This window comes from Rattus norvegicus, chromosome 12 (genome assembly GCF_036323735.1).
Source record: "Rattus norvegicus strain BN/NHsdMcwi chromosome 12, GRCr8, whole genome shotgun sequence".
Lineage (NCBI taxonomy): Eukaryota > Metazoa > Chordata > Mammalia > Rodentia > Muridae > Rattus > Rattus norvegicus.
Window position 1 is genome coordinate 7,913,760 of NC_086030.1, and position 8,308 is coordinate 7,922,067.

Here is an 8,308-nt window from a genome sequence, read left to right on the forward strand (position 1 = left end):
CCTTAAAAAAAAGAAAAGAAAAAAAGAAGAGAAAAAAAAAAAAGAAAAAGGAAGGAAAAGAAGAAAAAGAACGAGACAGCGACTTGTGCTGGGAGCCCGCGGGGAAGTGACTTTCACAGCTTCTGGCCTGCCTGTCCGTCGGCGTCTGTCTGTCCGTCCCGTGGTGAGCCGTCCCCCAGGCCCGGCCCGCCCCCGCACGCCTCCGCGCCGCGTGGCAGCTCCGCGCCCCGGCTGGCCGCACCACGTGTCCGCGCTGCCCTTCGCCGGCACCCGCAAAGATTTGGTTTCCCCCTTCCCGGGCCGCTGTAATTGTAAACCGCCGGGAGCCCGGGGCCTATATTTATCGCGAAACGCGTGTCCCCAAGGCCGCTCAGCTGGCTGCCTCTAGAAAAAATTTTTGCCCCCTCTGCAAGGGGATTCCCTACTTCAATTTTTATCTTTTAAGCTCCAAGCCAGGACAGCTGGAGAGTACAAACTCCAGGAGAGGGCCATATTGTTTTTGAGAGCCTTTTGTCTTGGGGCTTTTGCGGTCCGGTGTAAGTCGTCCCGCACTCCGGTCCCGCCTCGGAGCCTCCCTGCTCCAGCCTCTCCCAGCGTCGCTGGTGCCACCTGTGCGCTGCTGCGCGTGCCACAGCTCTTCGGAGCCCCTTTTGTCCTGCAGTAGGCCCTGCAAGAAGTCCTGGCGGGGCTCGGGGTAGTAGGGGGTGGGGAGATGAACGCTGCGGCCAGCAGCTACCCCATGGCCTCCTTATACGTGGGCGATCTGCACTCCGATGTCACCGAAGTCATGCTGTATGAAAAGTTCAGCCCTGTGGGGCCTGTGCTGTCCATCCGGGTCTGCCGCGATATGATCATCCGCCGCTCTCTGGGTTATGCCTACGTCAACTTCCAGCAGCCAGCTGACGCTGAGAGGGCCTTGGACACCATGAACTTTGATGTGATTAAGGGGAAGCCAATCCGGATCTGTGGTCTCAGAGGGACCCCTCTTTGAGGAAGTCTGGTGTGGGAAATGTCTTCATCAAGAGCCTGGACAAGTCTATAGACAACAAGGCACTGTATGACACTTTCTCTGCCTTCGGAAACATCCTGTCCTGTAAGGTGGTCTGTGATGAGAACGGCTCTAAGGGTTATGCCTTTGTCCACTTCGAGACCCAAGAGGCTGCCAACAAGGCCATCGAGAAGATGAATGGCATGCTCCTCAATGACCGCAAAGTGTTCGTGGGCAGATTCAAGTCTCGCAAAAAGCGGGAAGCCGAGCTTGGAGCCAAGGCCAAGGAATTCACCAATGTTTATATCAAAAACTTTGGAGAAGAGGTGGATGACGAGAATCTGAGGGAGCTATTCAGCCAGTTTGGTAAGACCTTAAGTGTCAAGGTGATGAGAGACTGCAGTGGGAAGTCCAAAGGCTTCGGCTTCGTGAGCTATGAGAAACACGAGGATGCCAGGAAGGCTGTGGAAGAAATGAATGGAAAAGAAATGAGTGGGAAATCCATATTTGTAGGCCGTGCTCAGAAAAAAGTAGAACGTCAGGCGGAGTTAAAACGGAAATTCGAGCAGCTGAAGCAGGAGAGCTGAAGCGGTACCAGGGAGTGAATCTCTACATTAAGAACTTGGATGACACCATTGACGATGAGAAGTTAAGGAAAGAGTTCTCACCCTTTGGATCAATCACCAGTACGAAGGTGATGCTGGAAGACGGGAGAAGCAAAGGGTTTGGCTTTGACTGTTTCTCCTCTCCTGAAGAGGCAACCAAAGCGGTCACGGAGATGAACGGACGCATTGTGGGCTCCAAGCCTCTGTACGTCGCCCTGGCCCAGAGGAAGGAGGAGTGGAAGGCTCACCTGACTAACCAGTATATGCAGCGTGTGGCGGGAATGAGAGCGCTCCCTGCCAACGCCATCTTAAATCAGTTCCAGCCTGCAGCTGGTGGCTACTTTGTGCCGGCAGTGCCACAGGCCCAGGGAAGACCTCCATATTACACACCTAATCAATTAGCGCAAATGAGGCCTAATCGACGCTGGCAGCAAGGCGGGAGACCTCAAGGCTTCCAAGGAATGCCAAGTGCCCTGCGGCAATCTGGGCCTCGTCCAGCTCTTCGGCATCTGGCTCCAACTGGTAATGCTCCGGCCTCTCGTGGCCTTCCTACTACCGCTCAGAGAGTCGGGTCTGAGTGCCCGGACCGCTTGGCTATGGACTTTGGTGGGGCTGGTGCCGCCCAGCAAGGGCTGACTGACAGCTGCCAGTCTGGAGGCGTCCCTACGGCTGTGCCAAACCTTGCACCTCGTGCTACAGTCGCTGCTGCTGCTCCCAGGGCTGTGGCTCCATACAAGTATGCCTCCAATGTCCGCAGCCCTCACCCTGCCATTCAGCCGCTGCAGGCCCCCCAGCCTGCAGTCCATGTCCAGGGTCAAGAGCCCCTGACTGCCTCCATGCTGGCTGCAGCTCCTCCCCAGGAGCAAAAGCAGATGCTGGGGGAGCGTTTGTTCCCACTTATCCAAACAATGCATTCAAACCTGGCTGGAAAAATTACAGGGATGCTGCTAGAAATCGACAACTCTGAGCTGCTCCACATGCTGGAGTCCCCCGAGTCCCTCCGTTCCAAGGTGGATGAAGCTGTGGCAGTCCTGCAGGCTCATCATGCCAAGAAAGAAGCTGCCCAGAAGGTGGGCACTGTTGCTGCTGCTACCTCTTAAACAAGAAGTATGTTGACAGCTGACATTTTCTGCCTCTCTGGTGTTTCACATAGGGCCTTACTTAGCCTATGCCCCAGGATGATTCACTCAGCCTCCAGGATGCTGGGGGGCAACGTCCATGACTGTGTCTGTCTGTAATCCCAGCTGTCCACGTTGGGGAGGCAGAGCCCTAGTACCCAGCTGCTCAGTCTGAGCAACCTAGAAGCACCTGATCACGTGCCTTGGCTACCACATAGAAATGAATAATCTCCTGGCCTGACATAGTGGCAGTCACATCATAAGACCTACCTGCATCTATGCATATCTTATACCTTGCTAGCTTGGCCTGAGGTGGGTGAGATTGTGTCCTGCCAAGCTGGGAGAGCAGTGTGCAGAGGGATATTGGCATTGGTCTTGCTGTAGGACGGGTACCTGAGAGGTGATGGACGGTTGAAGTCAGGGCGGGATGGGGCAGCTGATGCTGATGGAGCAGACGTTGGTTCTTATAGCGGGCTGCTTATTTGTGTTGGTGCTGCTCTCTTTCAGGAGTCAAAAGCCAAATAACCCCTCATGGCATTCAGCTGAGGTCTGAAGACTTCCTAGTTTGTCTGTGGACCTCCTTCAAGAACCAAGTTACAAATTCAACAGGTCATTTTGTATCAAAAGGTCAATTATGAAGCACCTAGAATTTTTCAATTATAAGAATATATTCTCTGGGTTCTGTTGTGGCCCAGATGATGGTAACTTTTTTTTCTATTATGAGTTCTGTTTTTTTTCCCCTCTCCCAGAAATTGGTTTTGATGTACCCAAGACTTAAGTTTCTCAATAAAGGAAATAAAGTCTCAAAAAAAAAAAAAAAAGAACAGAGAAATCACAAGTTAAGGGCAATGAGTGTAGGTTGGAGTGTGGTTATTTGCCTTCACAATGGGAGTGTTCTTTTGTTTCAGAAAGATGCCAAGAACTAGAGCTGACAGTGAAGAGAAGCACAAGGCTATGCAGGACAGACCTATCACCATGGGGTTTTCACAATCCAGGAAGGCATTTGCAGGCAGTGGTTTTGTGCTGTGTTGGCATATTGATGGTCTAGACACTGCATACACTGATCCACATCTGGTGAAAATGTACATTTTTCTTATTTCATGATCATTAGTCTTTTGTTCATAGCCCCTCTTATTGAGTAGGTTAACCTGATAGCCTTCCTTTGTTACTTCAGATATCAGATGAATGTTGTGCGGGGACTAATGTGACTGTAGTATTGTGACATAGAAAGTTATGATTTCTCCTCCTAAATCAATTATACATTGGTCTGAAGATTCTGACACCATCAGAAACTTAGGAATGTGTATACACAGCCTCAGATTGGTTACAATATTGTCTCAATAGAAGGCACTTCCTGGGCTGGGGACCAATGGTCACCAGGTAAATGCCCTTGCTGCCCAAGCCTGATGATGTGAGTTTGGATGCCCAGGACACAGGTAAATGCTAGACATAGAAGCAGAAATGTCTGTAATCCCAGGGACCCCTACAGTGAGCTGAGACACAGAGATAGAATTTCTCTTGGGAGCTCATGGGACATCTAGCCTAGCTAATGCATCTGCAGAGAGACATAGTCTCAAGCAAAAGAGACAGGTGTTGACTGGCTCCACAAATTCATATGTGCACCATGGTACATGCACTCCCGCTCACATGGACTCCCTTTCTCTCAACTTAGAAAAGTAAAAAAATTGGTGAAAATTGTCACATTTGAGTAGTGGTATTTTCAATCATGGAGTCTTTATATTCTGTGTAAATAAGTGAATATTTGTAGTTTTGTTGATGCATATGTGTGCATGAATATGTATGCAGCCTGTATTTCTACATGTGTTACCTGGAGGTCAACTTAAGGTACATTCCTCTTGAGCCATCTAATTTGCTTTGTAATGTGTGGACTCTCCAGGGATTGCTGATTAGTCTAGTTTGGCTGGCCAGGGAGTGCCAGAGATTTGTATTTCTGCCTCCCCAGTACTGGAGTTACAGGCAGTGTCCACCACCACACCTGGATTTTTATGTGATTGTCTGTTGGCAAACCCTACTATTAAGGTTGCAGTCTAGCATGTCTGGAAAAGCTCTCCAATTAGACCTTACTGCCTGTAATTCCAGAAAACCTCTGAGGAAGGTCCATAGCCTATGGCCAGATTATAGTTTCAAATTCTACTTTCCTTACAAGAACCTGCCTAGAATCATTCCTACCCTAGCCATTAATATATGTATCTACCTTTGAATTCCTTACCCATTCTCTAATATCTATATAACCCCGTTCACACCAAATAAAGTTAAGTGAAGTTGATTCCTGAAGTCAATATATCTATCTCACATCCTCTGGATCCTGCCCCCAACACCTCCACACCCCTTTTCCTTGACACACAATGGCCAGCAGCCCTGGGTGAGAAGTGGGGTTCACAATTAATAGAAATTTACCAAAGTTCCCAGGCTTATGGGTAAGTAATTTATTTACTGAGCCATCTCCCCATTGCAATTCTCTCTTCTTTGGCCTATGGCTTGTTAAAAGACAGTTAATGTTAGATTTACAAAAGATTCAGCTGATCTCAATATAGACCATCAAACAAAATGTAAGGAAGTGGGAATGTCACTTCACCTCCACTCTAGAGTAAAAAGCCAAAGAGAAGGGGAAATTCTCCAGAAACAACCCCAGTAAACCAGACTTTTGGGTGGGATATATATATAACTCATCCCTCCTCACAAAGCTTAGGGGGAGCCATCATTGAAGAGGAGATAGAAGGAGTGTAAGAGCAAAACAGTGAGGAGGAATGCTGTAGGAAGGCTTCTGGCCATGATGTGGCAGCTGTACCCATTAACTCGCAGCAGATGTGTTTGCCTGAACAAGAATTGTATAAGATCAGATGGCTAATATTTTCATATGGATCAGGGAGGGGCTCATGAGCTCCTGCTCTGGCTGAGGCTATGAGAAGTTTATGGATTTTGGGGAATGAAAGTCAGTTACCTTCTGGGATGTTACTGGTAAGTCCACCATTTTCTGTAGATGTGTGTGTTAGCAGCACGGATTGGATTTCACAAGTTATAAAATGAAAAGCGATCAAACAAAAAATTAAAGAAGACATGAAATTGAGAGGTGAATAAGGGAGGATCCATGTCTAAATCTACTAAAGATCACATTAAAAATATTTTTGAATGGCAGGTCCTAGAATCAAACCATCGAAAGGGATTCTTATGTTCTGTATAAAATAGATGCTGAGATGGGACAGGGTTCCAGCTGTGTCAAGTTAACTTATTAAAGTGGGACAAAAAGGGAGTGGATCATAGACAAAATCCACCAAGGGGACTGGGAAAATGTCTTAGTTACATGTATGCATGTAAGTATGAGGGACTTGAGTTCAATTCCCAGCACTCATTTAAAAGTGCAAGTGCAACTCTAAGCACCTATAATCTCGGAACTAGTTTGGCAAAGACAGGAAGGTCTTTCTAGCTAGCTATTGTAGCCAGATTAAAAGCCTGCAGTTTCAGTGAAAGATACTGTCTCCAAAAAGAAGGTGGAGAGCGATACACACTTGTATGTGTGCACATCCTACTCCTCACCCCACTCTACTACTACCATCAGCACCACCACTGTGTTTGAGATTGGGTTTCCCATCTGTAAAGTCTTTCCAAGATACTAAGAATGCAAGGAACCACAGAACACTCTGAACCTTCGTAGAAGCTGCCCTGAAGTCTATTTCTGTGTACATTAGCATACTCAGGTAGAAGCTGAACGGTGCCAGTGGTGAGGGAATCATAGTTTTAACTAAAATTATCCAGTTTGAGGCTCTGGCAAGATTGTTTAGTTGGGGTAAGCACTTGCTCTGGAGGCCTGACAACTTGAGTTTCATTCCTGGACTTGAAAAAATGTGAAAGGAGGGAACTGATCTCCCACAGTTGCTTCTCATTTCCACATGTGTGCCATGTGTGTTTTGTTGGTTTGAATAAGAATAGCACCATTGGCTCATATATTTGGATACATGGTCATCAGTGAATGACAGACGTGAGAAGGATTAGAAGGCATGGTCTTGTCAGAGGTAGTGTGTCATGTGGAGTTGGGGGGTGAGAGGTATAGAATATGAGGGTTTCAAAAGCCAAAGTCAGGCCCAGTGGCTCTCTTCTTGTTCTTCAGATGTAGAACTCTGAGCTATTTCTTCAACACTAGGACTGCCTGTGTCACCTGGCAGCCTACTATGATGATAATATACTAAACCTCTGAAGTTAAGCTATAACAAATGCTTTCTTTTATAGGAGATGTCAAAGTCAGTGTGGATTGTGACAGCGGTAGATCGATGACCAAGCAGTTAATAGCAGGACTGAGATGTTGCTCTGACTGGGCTGACCATGTTTGGTTTAGGAATGTGGAAGACTTTTGGATTTTGGACCAGAATAGTGGTTCAATGGTTTAAATGGGGCTTATTGTGCTGTCTTCATTAGAGCACTGGAGACAGTGGTGCAGAGAGCAATGTAGATTATAATGACCTGGGTCAAGAGGCTTCAGCGGAGAAGGATCCTACCAACAAGTCTAGAGATTCTTCTCATGATATTTTGGAGAAGAATGTGGCAGCTTTATGGCTTTGTCCAAGACAGAGAGAGAGAGAGAGAGAGAGAGAGAGAGAGAGAGAGAGAGAGAGAGAGAGAAAAGGATTTGTCTAAGGCTAAATTGAAGAAATTTAGATTAATAGCACTGGTAGAGGAGATTTCAGGACAGTTTAGTACTGAGTGATGCATGGTTGCTGTGGTCACCCTTATGCAGATCTATAACAAAAAGGAGCAATTTGAGCAAACCAAAATGTATGGTTTGAGGAGTTATGAATACCTGAAAATGTAATGGAGATAAGACCAGTGTTCCAGGAGATAATATATTTTAAAAAAAGCCAGATGCTAAATAAATAAAGGGAGTGGTAACCTCAGGGAATGATCTCACCCAGCTAAGCTTCCAAATTGTGGAAAGAAATGAAAGAAAAGGTTAAGCAGTGAAAGAAACCTTGAGACCAGAGCCAATAAAGATGTAGTTGTATGAGGAGGTCATGTTCCAGTCCCAGCAAATAGTGGAATGGTAACAGTTTCATCCACATGGTTCTTTATTTAGAGTGAAGAATCCATGAAAGGAGCTGTGGAGTCTTCCTCCGTAGCTTAGTAAATTATCAGGATTGTTGTTTTAGGGGTATCCCTGAATTGAGACCCAAAGAGACCATTGAGTGAAGCTGTGAAGGTGAGGTTCAGATTATGTTGGAGATCCTAAGATATTGGAAATGCCACAGTTGTGGGATATCTTCTGACCACATGTGGGATGAGTTCAAGGGGGAGAAACTATTGCAGACATGTTGTGGTTTGCTCTGGAATTACCTGTATTTTGATGCTAATTCCACTGACCCAAGGACAGCTGCCTAGTCATGTACACAGGACTCAGGTGACTTCACCAGTAACTTCTCCCCATTTAATTTGTAAAATACAGGTGAGGGCTGGTGCAAGATAGAACGAGTCCTGTTATTGGATGAGAAGGAAGGATGGGCAGGAGAAACAGTTTAAGGGAAGAGGAAGAGATAGGAGGAGAGGGCAGGGAAACTGGGGAGACAACATGGAAGCTGATGTTATGATTC

The 8,308-nt window shown here is 46.8% G+C and overlaps 2 pseudogenes across 1 annotated transcript; one reads left to right on the forward strand and one right to left on the reverse strand.

Annotated features, from left to right (window-relative positions):
• Positions 1–377: 377 nt before the first annotated feature.
• Positions 378–3,543, forward strand: Pabpc4-ps1 (poly(A) binding protein, cytoplasmic 4, pseudogene 1; annotated as a pseudogene). The gene is made up of 2 exons (XR_005491763.2): positions 378–2,663; positions 3,219–3,543. The product of XR_005491763.2 is annotated as a poly(A) binding protein, cytoplasmic 4, pseudogene 1 (transcript).
• Vom2r-ps94 (vomeronasal 2 receptor, pseudogene 94) lies at positions 3,563–3,783 on the reverse strand (annotated as a pseudogene).